This window comes from Ranitomeya variabilis, chromosome 1 (genome assembly GCF_051348905.1).
Source record: "Ranitomeya variabilis isolate aRanVar5 chromosome 1, aRanVar5.hap1, whole genome shotgun sequence".
NCBI lineage: Eukaryota > Metazoa > Chordata > Amphibia > Anura > Dendrobatidae > Ranitomeya > Ranitomeya variabilis.
Window position 1 is genome coordinate 1169273918 of NC_135232.1, and position 16426 is coordinate 1169290343.

At 45.3% G+C, this 16426-nt stretch overlaps 1 protein-coding gene across 4 annotated transcripts in view; it reads left to right on the forward strand.

The window, feature by feature from the left end:
* Positions 1-14084: 14084 nt before the first annotated feature.
* Positions 14085-16426, forward strand: part of LOC143793490 (uncharacterized) — a 106611-nt gene continuing 104269 nt past the window's right edge. Inside the window, exon 1 of one of the 4 annotated variants that reach the window (XM_077280505.1) lies at positions 14085-14188. The gene's annotated coding sequence lies outside the window, so the exon portion shown is untranslated. The remainder of the gene's footprint in view (positions 14189-16426) is intronic. The other 3 variants (XM_077280503.1, XM_077280502.1, XM_077280504.1) reach the window with 3 other exon arrangements.

Consider the following 16426-nt stretch of genomic DNA (forward strand, 5'->3'; position numbering starts at 1 on the left):
GCATCCACATTGAGCAACGCAGGATCCCCTGGTGTCAATGAAAATGCCCAATTCTGAGGGTCACCTCGCAGCAAAGAAATCACAATCTTAACCTGCTGAACAGGATCTCCAGAGGAGTGAGGTCTGAGAGAAAGGAATAATTTACAATTACATTTGAAATTCAGAAACCGAGATCTATCTCCGGAAAATACCTCTGGTGTAGGAATCTTAGGTTCAGAAATAGGAGTACGTATAACATAATCTTGTAAATTCTGAACCTTCGTAGCAAGATTATTAAAACCTGCAGCCAAACTCTGAGGGTCCATCCTTAAACCGGAGAGATCAGAGCCATTCAAGGATTAGAAGGAGAGAAAGGCAAGGCTGTAAATAGAGCAGAAATACAACTGAGCCAACTAAGTAGCAAACATGAGAGGAAAAAAAAAAAAAAAATCTACAGACTTCTTTTACTCTCCTTTCTTCTGCCAATTACTTTAACAGCGGCCGGTCATACTGTCATGATTCCCCAATGGCATGGGAACATCAGAAACACAAAAATAACAGACTAGCTCTCGGGTGATGGAAACTCAAGCTGACCGTGACCTAAATCTACCACACAACTAACAGTAGCCAGGAAGCATTCCTACGGCTGCCTAGATGCCATGCGCCAGCCGGAGAACTAACTACGCCTGGAAGAGGAAGGAACAGACCTGGCTTACCTCTAGAGAAATTCCCCAAAGATGATAGTAGCCCCCACGTATATTAACGGTGAGTTCAGAGGAAAAGACATACACAGTATGAAGGTAGATTTAGCAAAGCGAGGTCCACTTACTAGATAGAGGAAGGATACAAAAGAGGACTTCACGGTCAGCTGAAAAACCCTTTCAAAAAACCCATCCTGAAATTACTTTAAGACTCCTGTGTCAACTCATGACACAGGAGTGGCAATTTCAGTCCACAAGAGCTTCCAGTAACAGGAAATGACAAAACTGTAAACTGGACAAGAAAAACAAAACAATAAGGACAAGAGTCCACTTAGCTGATCAGCAGACTAGTAGCAGGAACATGCAACTGAATGACTCAGGTTACAATGATGACCGGCAAGGAAGTGACTGGAGAGCAAGGCTAAATAGGGAACTCCCAAAACTGATGGAAGCAGGTGAGCTGAGGCAGAAAAGAACACACAAGTCTCCAGTACCACCAGCCACCACCAGGGGAGCCAAAAAGCGGATCACAACAGACATCACTGCTCTCCTACATACAGTCAGGTAATGACATCACTGCTCTCCTACACACAGTCCATGTAATGACATCACTGCTCTCCTACATACAGTCCATGTAATGACATCACCGCTCTCCTACATACAGTTCAGGTAATGACATCACCGCTCTCCTATATACAGTCCAGGTAATGACATCACCGCTCTCCTATATACAGTCCGGGTAATGACGTCACTGCTCTCCTACATACAGTCCATGTAATGACATCACTGCTCTCCTACATACAGTCAGGTAATGACGTCACTGCTCTCCTACACACAGTCCATGTAATGACATCACTGCTCTCCTACATACAGTCCATGTAATGACATCACCGCTCTCCTACATACAGTTCAGGTAATGACATCACCGCTCTCCTATATACAGTCCGGGTAATGACGTCACTGCTCTCCAACATACAGTCCATGTAATGACATCACTGCTCTCCTACATACAGTCCATGTAATGACATCACCGCTCTCCTATATACAGTCCGGGTAATGACGTCACTGCTCTCCTACATACAGTCCATGTAATGACATCACTGCTCTCCTACATACAGTCAGGTAATGACGTCACTGCTCTCCTACATACAGTCCATGTAATGACATCACTGCTCTCCTACATACAGTCCATGTAATGACATCACTGCTCTCCTACATACAGTCCATGTAATGACATCTCTGCTCTCCTACCTACAGTCCATGTAATGACATCACTGCTCTCCTACATACAGTCCATGTAATGACATCACTGCTCTCCTATATACAGTCCATGTAATGACATCTCTGCTCTCCTACATACAGTCCATGTAATGACATCACCGCTCTCCTACATACAGTCCAGGTAATGACATCACCGCTCTCCTACCTACAGTCCATGTAATGACATCACTGCTCTCCTACATACAGTCCATGTAATGACATCACCGCTCTCCTACACACAGTCCATGTAATGACATCACTGCTCTCCTACATAGTCAGGTAATGACATCACCGCTCTCCTACACACAGTCCATGTAATGACATCACTGCTCTCCTATATACAGTCCATGTAATGACATCACCGCTCTCCTACATACAGTCCATGTAATGACATCACTGCTCTCCTACATACAGTCCATGTAATGACATCACTGCTCTCCTACATACAGTCAGGTAATGACATCACTCCTCTCCTACACACAGTCCAGGTAATGACATCACCGCTCTCCTACACACAGTCCATGTAATGACATCACTGCTCTCCTATATACAGTCCATGTAATGACATCACTGCTCTCCTATCTACAGTCCATGTAATGACATCACTGCTCTCCTACATACAGTCCATGTAATGACATAACTGCTCTCCTACATACAGTCAGGTAATGACATCACTGCTCTCCTACATACAGTCAGGTAATGACATCACTGCTCTCCTACACACAGTCCAGGTAATGACATCACTGCTCTCCTACATACAGTCCATGTAATGACATCACCGCTCACCTATATACAGTCAGGTAATGACATCACTGCTCTCCTACACACAGTCCAGGTAATGACATCACCGCTCTCCTACATACAGTCCAGGTAATGACATCACTGCTCTCCTACACACAGTCCATGTAATGACATCACTGCTCTCCTACATACAGTCAGGTAATGACATCACTGCTCTCCTACACACAGTCCATGTAATGACATCACTGCTCTCCTACATAGTCAGGTAATGACATCACTGCTCTCCTACATACAGTCTAGGTAATGACATCTCTGCTCTCCTACATACAGTCCGGGTAATGACGTCACTGCTCTCCTACATACAGTCCATGTAATGACATCACTGCTCTCCTACATACAGTCAGGTAATGACATCACTGCTCTCCTACATACAGTCCATGTAATGACATCACTGCTCTCCTACATACAGTCCAGGTAATGACATCACTGCTCTCCTACACAAAGTCAGGTAATGACATCACTGCTCTCCTACATACAGTCCATGTAATGACATCACTGCTCTCCTACATAGTCAGGTAATGACATCTCTGCTCTCCTACATACAGTCCAGGTAATGACATCACCGCTCTCCTATATACAGTCCGGGTAATGACGTCACTGCTCTCTTACATACAGTCCATGTAATGACATCACTGCTCTCCTACATACAGTCAGGTAATGACGTCACTGCTCTCCTACACACAGTCCATGTAATGACATCACTGCTCTCCTACATACAGTCCATGTAATGACATCACCGCTCTCCTACATACAGTCCAGGTAATGACATCACCGCTCTCCTATATACAGTCCGGGTAATGACGTCACTGCTCTCCTACATACAGTCCATGTAATGACATCACTGCTCTCCTACATACAGTCCATGTAATGACATCACCGCTCTCCTATATACAGTCCGGGTAATGACGTCACTGCTCTCCTACATACAGTCCATGTAATGACATCACTGCTCTCCTACATACAGTCAGGTAATGACGTCACTGCTCTCCTACATACAGTCCATGTAATGACATCACTGCTCTCCTACATACAGTCCATGTAATGACATCACTGCTCTCCTACATACAGTTCATGTAATGACATCTCTGCTCTCCTACCTACAGTCCATGTAATGACATCACTGCTCTCCTACATACAGTCCATGTAATGACATCACTGCTCTCCTATATACAGTCCATGTAATGACATCACTGCTCTCCTATATACAGTCCATGTAATGACATCACCGCTCTCCTACATACAGTCCATGTAATGACATCACTGCTCTCCTACATACAGTCCATGTAATGACATCACTGCTCTCCTACATACAGTCAGGTAATGACATCACTGCTCTCCTACACACAGTCCAGGTAATGACATCACCGCTCTCCTACACACAGTCCATGTAATGACATCACTGCTCTCCTATATACAGTCCATGTAATGACATCACTGCTCTCCTATCTACAGTCCATGTAATGACATCACTGCTCTCCTACATACAGTCCATGTAATGACATAACTGCTCTCCTACATACAGTCAGGTAATGACATCACTGCTCTCCTACATACAGTCAGGTAATGACATCACTGCTCTCCTACACACAGTCCAGGTAATGACATCACTGCTCTCCTACATACAGTCCATGTAATGACATCACCGCTCTCCTATATACAGTCAGGTAATGACATCACTGCTCTCCTACACACAGTCCAGGTAATGACATCACCGCTCTCCTACATACAGTCCAGGTAATGACATCACTGCTCTCCTACACACAGTCCATGTAATGACATCACTGCTCTCCTACATACAGTCAGGTAATGACATCACTGCTCTCCTACACACAGTCCATGTAATGACATCACTGCTCTCCTACATAGTCAGGTAATGACATCACTGCTCTCCTACATACAGTCTAGGTAATGACATCTCTGCTCTCCTACATACAGTCCGGGTAATGACGTCACTGCTCTCCTACATACAGTCCATGTAATGACATCACTGCTCTCCTACATACAGTCAGGTAATGACATCACTGCTCTCCTACATACAGTCCATGTAATGACATCACTGCTCTCCTACATACAGTCCAGGTAATGACATCACTGCTCTCCTACACACAGTCAGGTAATGACATCACTGCTCTCCTACATACAGTCCATGTAATGACATCACTGCTCTCCTACATAGTCAGGTAATGACATCTCTGCTCTCCTACATACAGTCCATGTAATGACATCACTGCTCTCGTACATACAGTCTAGGTAATGACATCACTCCTCTCCTACATACAGTCCATGTAATGACATCACTGCTCTCCTACATACAGTCCATGTAATGACATCACTGCTCTCCTACATACAGTCCAGGTAATGACATCACCGCTCTCCTACCTACAGTCCATGTAATGACATCACTGCTCTCCTACATACAGTCAGGTAATGACATCACCGCTCTCCTACATACAGTCCATGTAATGACATCACTGCTCTCCTACCTACAGTCCATGTAATGACATCACTGCTCTCCTACATACAGTCAGGTAATGACATCACCGCTCTCCTACATACAGTCCAGGTAATGACATCACCGCTCTCCTACCTACAGTCCATGTAATGACATCACTGCTCTCCTACATAGTCAGGTAATAACATCACCGCTCTCCTACATACAGTCCATGTAATGACATCACTGCTCTCCTACATACAGTCCATGTAATGACATCACTGCTCTCCTACATAGTCAGGTAATGACATCACTGCTCTCCTATATACAGTCCATGTAATGACATCACTGCTCTCCTATATACAGTCCAGGAAATGACATCACTGCTCTCTTACATACAGTCAGGTAATGACATCACTGCTCTCCTACATACAGTCCATGTAATGACATCACTGCTCTCCTACATACAGTCCAGGTAATGACATCACTGCTCTCCTACATACAGTCCATGTAATGACATCACTGCTCTCCTACATACAGTCAGGTAATGACATCACTGCTCTCCTATATACAGTCCATGTAATGACATCACTGCTCTCCTACATACAGTCCAGGTAATGACATCACTGCTCTCCTACATACAGTCCATGTAATGACATCACTGCTCTCCTACATACAGTCAGGTAATGACATCACTGCTCTCCTACATACAGTCCATGTAATGACATCACTGCTCTCCTACATACAGTCCAGGTAATGACATCACTGCTCTCCTACACACAGTCAGGTAATGACATCACTGCTCTCCTACATACAGTCCATGTAATGACATCACTGCTCTCCTACATACAGTCCATGTAATGACATCACTGCTCTCCTACATACAGTCCAGGTAATGACATCACCGCTCTCCTACCTACAGTCCATGTAATGACATCACTGCTCTCCTACATACAGTCAGGTAATGACATCACCGCTCTCCTACATACAGTCCATGTAATTACATCACTGCTCTCCTACATACAGTCCAGGTAATGACATCACCGCTCTCCTACCTACAGTCCATGTAATGACATCACTGCTCTCCTACATACAGTCAGGTAATGACATCACTGCTCTCCTACATACAGTCCATGTAATGACATCACTGCTCTCCTACATAGTCAGGTAATGACATCTCTGCTCTCCTACATACAGTCCATGTAATGACATCACTGCTCTCCTACATACAGTCCAGGTAATGACATCACTCCACTCCTACATACAGTCCATGTAATGACATCACTGTTCTCCTACATACAGTCCATGTAATGACATCACTGCTCTCCTACATACAGTCCAGGTAATGACATCACCGCTCTCCTACCTACAGTCCATGTAATGACATCACTGCTCTCCTACATACAGTCAGGTAATGACATCACCGCTCTCCTACATACAGTCCATGTAATGACATCACTACTCTCCTACCTACAGTCCATGTAATGACATCACTGCTCTCCTACATACAGTCAGGTAATGACATCACCGCTCTCCTACATACAGTCCAGGTAATGACATCACCGCTCTCCTACCTACAGTCCATGTAATGACATCACTGCTCTCCTACATACAGTCCATGTAATGACATCACTGCTCTCCTACATAGTCAGGTAATGACATCACCGCTCTCCTACATACAGTCCATGTAATGACATCACTGCTCTCCTACATACAGTCCATGTAATGACATCACTGCTCTCCTACATAGTCAGGTAATGACATCACTGCTCTCCTATATACAGTCCATGTAATGACATCACTGCTCTCCTATATACAGTCCAGGTAATGACATCACTGCTCTCTTACATACAGTCAGGTAATGACATCACTGCTCTCCTACATACAGTCCAGGTAATGACATCACTGCTCTCCTACATACAGTCCATATAATGACATCACTGCTCTCCTACATACAGTCCATGTAATGACATCACTGCTCTCCTATATACAGTCCATGTAATGACATCACTGCTCTCTTACATACAGTCAGGTAATGACATCACTGCTCTCCTACATACAGTCCATGTAATGACATCACTGCTCTCCTACATACAGTCCATGTAATGACATCACTGCTCTCCTACATACAGTCAGGTAATGACATCACCGCTCTCCTATATACAGTCCATGTAATGACATCACTGCTCTCCTATATACAGTCCATGTAATGACATCACTGCTCTCCTACATACAGTCCATATAATGACATCACTGCTCTCCTATATACAGTCCATGTAATGACATCACTGCTCTCTTACATACAGTCAGGTAATGACATCACTGCTCTCCTACATACAGTCCATGTAATGACATCACTGCTCTCCTACATACAGTCCATGTAATGACATCACTGCTCTCCTACATACAGTCAGGTAATGACATCACCGCTCTCCTATATACAGTCCATGTAATGACATCACTGCTCTCCTATATACAGTCCATGTAATGACATCACTGCTCTCCTATATACAGTCCATGTAATGACATCACTGCTCTCCTATATACAGTCCATGTAATGACATCACTGCTCTCCTATATACAGTCCATGTAATGACATCACTGCTCTCCTACATACAGTCCATGTAATGACATCACTGCTCTCCTATATACAGTCCATGTAATGACATCACTGCTCTCCTATATACAGTCCATGTAATGACATCACTGCTCTCCTACCTACAGTCCAGGTAATGACATCACCGCTCTCCTACATAGAGTCCATGTAATGACATCACTGCTCTCCTACATACAGTCAGGTAATGACATCACTGCTCTCCTACATACAGTCCATGTAATGACATCACTGCTCTCCTATATACAGTCCATGTAATGACATCACTGCTCTCCTACATACAGTCCAGGTAATGACATCACCTCTCTCCTATATACAGTCCATGTAATGACATCACTGCTCTTTACATACAGTCCATGTAATGACATCACTGCTCTCCTACATACAGTCCATGTAATGACATCACTGCTCTCCTACCTACAGTCCATGTAATGACATCACCGCTCTCCTACACACAGTCAGGTAATGACATCACTGCTCTCCTATATACAGTCCATGTAATGACATCACTGCTCTCCTACATACAGTCCAGGTAATGACATCACTGCTCTCCTACATACAGTCCATGTAATGACATCACTGCTCTCCTACATACAGTCAGGTAATGACATCACTGCTCTCCTACATACAGTCCATGTAATGACATCACTGCTCTCCTACATACAGTCCAGGTAATGACATCACTGCTCTCCTACACACAGTCAGGTAATGACATCACTGCTCTCCTACATACAGTCCATGTAATGACATCACTGCTCTCCTACATACAGTCCATGTAATGACATCACTGCTCTCCTACATACAGTCCAGGTAATGACATCACCGCTCTCCTACCTACAGTCCATGTAATGACATCACTGCTCTCCTACATACAGTCAGGTAATGACATCACCGCTCTCCTACATACAGTCCATGTAATTACATCACTGCTCTCCTACATACAGTCCAGGTAATGACATCACCGCTCTCCTACCTACAGTCCATGTAATGACATCACTGCTCTCCTACATACAGTCAGGTAATGACATCACTGCTCTCCTACATACAGTCCATGTAATGACATCACTGCTCTCCTACATAGTCAGGTAATGACATCTCTGCTCTCCTACATACAGTCCATGTAATGACATCACTGCTCTCCTACATACAGTCCAGGTAATGACATCACTCCTCTCCTACATACAGTCCATGTAATGACATCACTGCTCTCCTACATACAGTTCACGTAATGACATCACTGCTCTCCTACATACAGTCCAGGTAATGACATCACCGCTCTCCTACCTACAGTCCATGTAATGACATCACTGCTCTCCTACATACAGTCAGGTAATGACATCACCGCTCTCCTACATACAGTCCATGTAATGACATCACTACTCTCCTACCTACAGTCCATGTAATGACATCACTGCTCTCCTACATACAGTCAGGTAATGACATCACCGCTCTCCTACATACAGTCCAGGTAATGACATCACCGCTCTCCTACCTACAGTCCATGTAATGACATCACTGCTCTCCTACATACAGTCCATGTAATGACATCACTGCTCTCCTACATAGTCAGGTAATGACATCACCGCTCTCCTACATACAGTCCATGTAATGACATCACTGCTCTCCTACATACAGTTCATGTAATGACATCACTGCTCTCCTACATAGTCAGGTAATGACATCACTGCTCTCCTATATACAGTCCATGTAATGACATCACTGCTCTCCTATATACAGTCCAGGTAATGACATCACTGCTCTCTTACATACAGTCAGGTAATGACATCACTGCTCTCCTACATACAGTCCAGGTAATGACATCACTGCTCTCCTACATACAGTCCATGTAATGACATCACTGCTCTCCTACATACAGTCCATGTAATGACATCACTGCTCTCCTATATACAGTCCATGTAATGACATCACTGCTCTCTTACATACAGTCAAGTAATGACATCACTGCTCTCCTACATACAGTCCATGTAATGACATCACTGCTCTCCTACATACAGTCCATGTAATGACATCACTGCTCTCCTACATACAGTCAGGTAATGACATCACCGCTCTCCTATATACAGTCCATGTAATGACATCACTGCTCTCCTATATACAGTCCATGTAATGACATCACTGCTCTCCTACATACAGTCCATATAATGACATCACTGCTCTCCTATATACAGTCCATGTAATGACATCACTGCTCTCTTACATACAGTCAGGTAATGACATCACTGCTCTCCTACATACAGTCCATGTAATGACATCACTGCTCTCCTACATACAGTCCATGTAATGACATCACTGCTCTCCTACATACAGTCAGGTAATGACATCACCGCTCTCCTATATACAGTCCATGTAATGACATCACTGCTCTCCTATATACAGTCCATGTAATGACATCACTGCTCTCCTATATACAGTCCATGTAATGACATCACTGCTCTCCTATATACAGTCCATGTAATGACATCACTGCTCTCCTATATACAGTCCATGTAATGACATCACTGCTCTCCTACATACAGTCCATGTAATGACATCACTGCTCTCCTATATACAGTCCATGTAATGACATCACTGCTCTCCTATATACAGTCCATGTAATGACATCACTGCTCTCCTACCTACAGTCCAGGTAATGACATCACCGCTCTCCTACATAGAGTCCATGTAATGACATCACTGCTCTCCTACATACAGTCAGGTAATGACATCACTGCTCTCCTACATACAGTCCATGTAATGACATCACTGCTCTCCTATATACAGTCCATGTAATGACATCACTGCTCTCCTACATACAGTCCAGGTAATGACATCACCTCTCTCCTACATACAGTCCAGGTAATGACATCACTGCTCTCCTACATACAGTCAGGTAATGACATCACTGCTCTCCTACATACAGTCCATGTAATGACATCACTGCTCTCCTACATACAGTCCATGTAATGACATCACTGCTCTCCTACATACAGTCCAGGTAATGACATCACTGCTCTCCTACATACAGTCAGGTAATGACATCACCGCTCTCCTACATACAGTCAGGTAATGACATCACTGCTCTCCTACATACAGTCAGGTAATGACATCACTGCTGTCCTACATACAGTCAGGTAATGACATCACTGCTCTCCTACATACAGTCCAGGTAATGACATCACTGCTCTCCTACATACAGTCAGGTAATGACATCACTGCTCTCCTACATACAGTCCATGTAATGATATCACTGCTCTCCTACATACAGTCCATGTAATGACATCACTGCTGTCCTACATACAGTCCATGTAATGACATCACTGCTCTCCTACATACAGTCCATGTAATGACATCACTGCTCTCCTACATACAGTCCAGGTAATGAGATCACCGCTCTCCTACATACAGTCAGGTAATGACATCACTGCTCTCCTACATACAGTCCATGTAATGACATCACTGCTCTCCTACATACAGTCCATGTAATGACATCACTGCTCTCCTACATACAGTCCAGGTAATGAGATCACCGCTCTCCTACATACAGTCAGGTAATGACATCACTGCTCTCCTACATACAGTCCATGTAATGACATCACTGCTCTCCTACATACAGTCCATGTAATGACATCACTGCTCTCCTACATACAGTCCAGGTAATGACATCACTGCTCTCCTACATACAGTCAGGTAATGACATCACTGCTCTCCTACATACAGTCAGGTAATGACATCACCGCTCTCCTACACACAGTCCATGTAATGACATCACTGCTCTCCTACATACAGTCAGGTAAAGACATCACCGCTCTCCTATATACAGTCCATGTAATGACATCACTGCTCTCCTACATACAGTCCAGGTAATGACATCACTGCTCTCCTACATACAGTCAGGTAATGACATCACTGCTCTCCTACACACAGTCCATGTAATGACATCACTGCTCTCCTACATACAGTCAGGTAATGACATCACCGCTCTCCTATATACAGTCCATGTAATGACATCACTGCTCTCCTACATACAGTCCATGTAATGACATCACTGCTCTCCTACATACAGTCCAGGTAATGAGATCACCGCTCTCCTACATACAGTCAGGTAATGACATCACTGCTCTCCTACATACAGTCCATGTAATGACATCACTGCTCTCCTACATACAGTCCATGTAATGACATCACTGCTCTCCTACATACAGTCCATGTAATGACATCACTGCTCTCCTACATACAGTCCATGTAATGACATCACTGCTCTCCTACATACAGTCCATGTAATGACATCACTGCTCTCCTACATACAGTCCAGGTAATGACATCACTGCTCTCCTACATACAGTCAGGTAATGACATCACTGCTCTCCTACATACAGTCAGGTAATGACATCACCGCTCTCCTATATACAGTCCATGTAATGACATCACTGCTCTCCTACATACAGTCAGGTAATGACATCACTGCTCTCCTACATACAGTCCATGTAATGACATCACTGCTCTCCTACATACAGTCCATGTAATGACATCACTGCTCTCCTACATACAGTCCATGTAATGACATCACTGCTCTCCTACATACAGTCCATGTAATGACATCACTGCTCTCCTACATACAGTCCATGTAATGACATCACTGCTCTCCTACATACAGTCCAGGTAATGACATCACTGCTCTCCTACATACAGTCAGGTAATGACATCACTGCTCTCCTACATACAGTCAGGTAATGACATCACCGCTCTCCTATATACAGTCCATGTAATGACATCACTGCTCTCCTACATACAGTCAGGTAATGACATCACTGCTCTCCTACATACAGTCCATGTAATGACATCACTGCTCTCCTACATACAGTCCATGTAATGACATCACTGCTCTCCTACATACAGTCCATGTAATGACATCACTGCTCTCCTACATACAGTCCATGTAATGACATCACTGCTCTCCTACATACAGTCCATGTAATGACATCACTGCTCTCCTACATACAGTCCAGGTAATGACATCACTGCTCTCCTACATACAGTCAGGTAATGACATCACTGCTCTCCTACATACAGTCAGGTAATGACATCACCGCTCTCCTACACACAGTCCATGTAATGACATCACTGCTCTCCTACATACAGTCAGGTAATGACATCACCGCTCTCCTATATACAGTCCATGTAATGACATCACTGCTCTCCTACATACAGTCAGGTAATGACATCACTGCTCTCCTACATACAGTCCATGTAATGACATCACTGCTCTCCTACATACAGTCAGGTAATGACATCACTGCTCTCCTACATACAGTCCATGTAATGACATCACTGCTCTCCTACATACAGTCAGGTAATGACATCACTGCTCTCCTACCTACAGTCCGGTAATGACATCACTGCTCTCCTACATACAGTCCATGTAATGACATCACTGCTCTCCTACATACAGTCCATGTAATGACATCACTGCTCTCCTACATACAGTCCAGGTAATGACATCACTGCTCTCCTACATACAGTCAGGTAATGACATCACTGCTCTCCTACATACAGTCAGGTAATGACATCACCGCTCTCCTACACACAGTCCATGTAATGACATCACTGCTCTCCTACATACAGTCAGGTAATGACATCACCGCTCTCCTATATACAGTCCATGTAATGACATCACTGCTCTCCTACATACAGTCCAGGTAATGACATCACTGCTCTCCTACATACAGTCCATGTAATGACATCACTGCTCTCCTACATACAGTCAGGTAATGACATCACCGCTCTCCTATATACAGTCCATGTAATGACATCACTGCTCTCCTACATACAGTCAGGTAATGACATCACTGCTCTCCTACATACAGTCCATGTAATGACATCACTGCTCTCCTACATACAGTCAGGTAATGACATCACTGCTCTCCTACATACAGTCCATGTAATGACATCACTGCTCTCCTACCTACAGTCCAGGTAATGACATCACTGCTCTCCTACATACAGTCAGGTAATGACATCACTGCTCTCCTACATACAGTCCATGTAATGACATCACTGCTCTCCTACATACAGTCAGGTAATGACATCACTGCTCTCCTACATACAGTCCAGGTAATGACATCACTGCTCTCCTACATACAGTCCAGGTAATGACATCACTGCTCTCCTACATACAGTCAGGTAATGACATCACTGCTCTCCTACATACAGTCAGGTAATGACATCACCTCTCTCCTATATACAGTCTATGTAATGACGTCACTGTTGGTGGGTGATAGGCTCCACCCTCTTAGCGTCACTGGGAAATGGTTGATATGAGGGCTCTGCCTCTTTCTATGACGTGACACTGTGGACAGGAGCGGGGAGGAACCGGAGGAGCGGCAGCCGCTGGGAGTTGTGAAGGTAGGAGAGCGGGTATTCGGACAGTGCGCACAGGGCGGCACCGCACAGACCCCGCACAGCTGCGCTCCGTGTCCACAGTTCACAGTAGCAGAGGGACGCGGTGCCTGCAGAGCTGGGAGTAGTGGGCGGGGATTGGAGATCTGTTGTCCCATGTGACTAGTCACCTGACCCTGACGTCATGGAAGGTCCTGTAGCCACAAACGTTCATTTCTGAGCAAGTGACCTCACGTCATTAAAGGGCTTTTTACAAGATTGTGAGTAAAGCGCATTCGTTGCTCCAATATCGGTCTGTACTCTGTTCTTTTGGTCTCCGGTGACTGATGTGGCGACTTCCACAGTTTCCATGTTCCTTCACCTGTAGCTTACTGTCGTATGTGCTCAGCTCCTGATTTGTTCTTGATTGTAGTCGGCTCACAGTGACGTCACAGACCAGAAAGTGCTCACAGTGACGTCACGGACCAGAAAGTGCTCACAGTGACGTCACAGACCAGAAAGCTCACAGTGACGTCACAGCCCAGTAAGAGCTCAGTGACGTCACAGACCAGTAAGTGCTCACAGTGACGTCACAGCCCAGTAAGAACTCAGTGATGTCATAGCCCAGTAGGAGCTCACAGTGACATCACAGTCCAGTAAGAGCTCACAGTGATGTTACACTCCAGTAGGAGCTCACAGTGATGTCACAGTCCAATAGGAGCTCACAGTAATGTCACTGTCCAGTAAGAGCTCACAGTGACATCACAGTCCAGTAGTAGCTCACAGTGATGTCACTGTCCAGTATTAGCTCGCAGTGATATAACAGCCCACTAGGAGCTCACAGTGATGTCACTGTCCAGTAGGAGCTCACAGTGACGTCACAGCCCAGTAGGAGCTCACAGTGACGTCACAGCCCAGTAGGAGCTCACAGTGACGTCACAGCCCAGTAGGAGCTCACAGTGATGTCACAGCCCAGTAGGAGCTCACCGTAGGAGCTCACAGTGATGTTACACCCCAGTAGGAGCTCACAGTGACGTCACAGTCCAGTATTAGCTCGCAGTGATATCACAGCTCACAGTGATGTCACTGTCCAGTAGGAGCTCACCGTAGGAGCTCACAGTGACGTCACAGTCCAGTATTAGCTCGCAGTGTTATCACAGCCCACTAGGAGCTCACAGTGATGTCACAGCCAACTAGGAGCTCACAGTGACGTCACAGCCCAGTAGGAGCTCACAGTGACATCACAGTTCAGTAGGAGCTCACAGTGATGTCACAGCCAACTAGGAGCTCACAGTGATGTCACAGCCCAGTAGGAGCTCACAGTGAGATCACATCCCACTAGGATCTCACAGTGATGTCACAGCCAACTAGGAGCTCACAGTGACGTCACAGCCCAGTAAGAGCTCAGTGACGTCACAGACCAGTAAGTGCTCACAGTGACGTCACAGCCCAGTAAGAACTCAGTGATGTCATAGCCCAGTAGGAGCTCACAGTGACATCACAGTCCAGTAAGAGCTCACAGTGATGTTACACTCCAGTAGGAGCTCACAGTGATGTAAAAGCCCAGTAGGAGCTCACAGTGATGTCACAGTCCAATAGGAGCTCACAGTAATGTCACTGTCCAGTAAGAGCTCACAGTGACATCACAGTCCAGTAGTAGCTCACAGTGATGTCACTGTCCAGTATTAGCTCGCAGTGATATAACAGCCCACTAGGAGCTCACAGTGATGTCACTGTCCAGTAGGAGCTCACCGTAAGAGCTCACAGTGAGGTCACAGCCCAGTAGGAGCTCACAGTGACGTCACAGCCCAGTAGGAGCTCACAGTGATGTCACAGCCCAGTAGGAGCTCACCGTAGGAGCTCACAGTGATGTTACACCCCAGTAGGAGCTCACAGTGACGTCACAGTCCAGTATTAGCTCGCAGTGATATCACAGCTCACAGTGATGTCACTGTCCAGTAGGAGCTCACCGTAGGAGCTCACAGTGACGTCACAGTCCAGTATTAGCTCGCAGTGTTATCACAGCCCACTAGGAGCTCACAGTGATGTCACAGCCAACTAGGAGCTCACAGTGACGTCACAGCCCAGTAGGAGCTCACAGTGACATCACAGTTCAGTAGGAGCTCACAGTGATGTCACAGCCAACTAGGAGCTCACAGTGATGTCACAGCCCAGTAGGAGCTCACAGTGAGATCACATCCCACTAGGATCTCACAGTGATGTCACAGCCAACTAGGAGCTCACAGTGACGTCACAGCCCAGTAG